Consider the following 1,932-nt stretch of genomic DNA (forward strand, 5'->3'; position numbering starts at 1 on the left):
TTCTCCCTTCCAAGGAGCATTTCGGGTGCACTTCCTGCAGAACATATCTGTTAGTTCTTTTAACAGTCCATGGTACATTCAGCATGCTTTACCACCACCACAACTCAAAAGCATCAACTCTTTTTTTGGTCTTCCTTATTCATTGTCCAGCTCTCACATGCATATGAGACAATTGGAAATATTATGGCTTCTGTCAGGCACACCTTAGTCCTCAAGGAAACATCCTTGCTCCTCAGCACTTGAAACAGTTCTTTTGTGGTTGACTTTCTCAATGCTACACGTCGTCTAATGTCCTGACTGCTACTTCCATTGGCATCGATTGTAGAACCAAGCAATGTGAACTCTTTGACAACCTCAATCTTCTCTCCATTTATTGTGATGCAGCTCATTGGTCCAGTTGTGAGGATTTTTGTTTTCTTTATATTGAGATGTAATCCACACTGCAGACTGTATTCTTCAAAATTCATCAGTAAGTGCCTCAAGTCATCCTCACTTTCAGCAAGCAAACTTGTATCATCTGCATATCTCAGATTGTTCATGATACTCCCTCCAATCCTGATACCATGTTTTTCTTCATATAGTCCAGCTTCTCTGATTATTTGCTCAGCATATAGATTGAATAAGTATGGGGAAAGGATACAACCCTGATGCACTCCCTTCTTGATTTTAAACCATGCAGTGTCCCCTTGTTCTGTTCGAACAACAGCCTCCTGGTCAAGGTACAGGTTCCTCATGGGTACAATCAAGTGTTCGGGAATTCCCATTCTTCTCAATGTTATCCATAATTTGTCATGATCTACACAATCAAATATCTTTGCATAGTCAATAAAACACAAGTAGACATCTTTCTGGTATTCTTTGCCTTGAGCCAAGATCCATCTGACAACAGCTAAGATATCCCATGCTCCACGTCTGTTTCTGAATCCAGCTTTCACCTCTGGAAGTTTTCTGTCAATATACTGCTATAACCATTTTTGAATTATCTTCAGTAAGATCTTACTTGCTTGCAATATTAATGATATTGTTCTATAATTTCCACAATCTGTGGGATTACCTTTCATTGGAATGGGTAAAAATATGGATCTCTTCCAGTCAGTTGGCCAGGTAGCTGTCTTCCAAATCTCTTGGCATAACCGAGTGAATGCCTCCAATAGGGCATCCATTTGTTTAAATATCTCAATCGGTATTTTGTCAATTCCCAGAGGCTTGTTCTTCACCAATTCCTTCATTGTAGCTTTGACTTCCTCTTTTAGTACCATTGGTTCTAGATCATATGCCACTTCCTGAAATGGATGAAGATCAACCAGTTCCTTTTGTCACAATGATTCTGTGTATTCCTGCCATCTTCTTTTGATGTTCCCTGCATCATTCAATATTTTGCCCATAGAATCTCTCAACATTGCAACTCGAGGCTAATTTTTTTTCTTCAATTCTTTCAGCTTGAGAAATGCTGAATGTGTTCTTCCCTTTTGGTTTTCAGACTCCAGATCTTTGCAAATTTCATTATAGTAATTGGTTTTGTCTGCTTGAGCTGTTCTTTGAAATCTTCTGTTCCACTCTCTTATCTTGTCATTTCTTCCATTGGCTTTAGTTTCTCTCCGCTCAAGAGCAAGTTTCAGAGTCTCTTCTGCCATCCATTTTGGTCTTCTCTTCCTTTCTCATGTTTTTAGTGATCTCTTGCTTTCTTCATGGATAATGTTCTTGATATCCTCTCACAATTCTTCTGGTTTTTGGTCGTTGGTGTTCAATGCATCAAGTCTGTTCTTTAGATGGTCTCTAAATTCAGAAGTGATATATTCAAGATCATATTTTAGCTCTCATGGACTTATTTTAATTGACTTCAACTTCAAGTTGAACTTGCATATGAGCAGTTGATGTTCTGTTCCACAATCAGCTCCTGGCCTGGTTTTGGCTGAAGATATTGAGCTTTTC

The sequence above is a fragment of the Orycteropus afer genome, unplaced genomic scaffold, assembly GCF_000298275.1.
Source record: "Orycteropus afer afer isolate SDZICR_OR568_19922 unplaced genomic scaffold, OryAfe1.0 scaffold00240, whole genome shotgun sequence".
NCBI classification, from domain to species: domain Eukaryota; kingdom Metazoa; phylum Chordata; class Mammalia; order Tubulidentata; family Orycteropodidae; genus Orycteropus; species Orycteropus afer.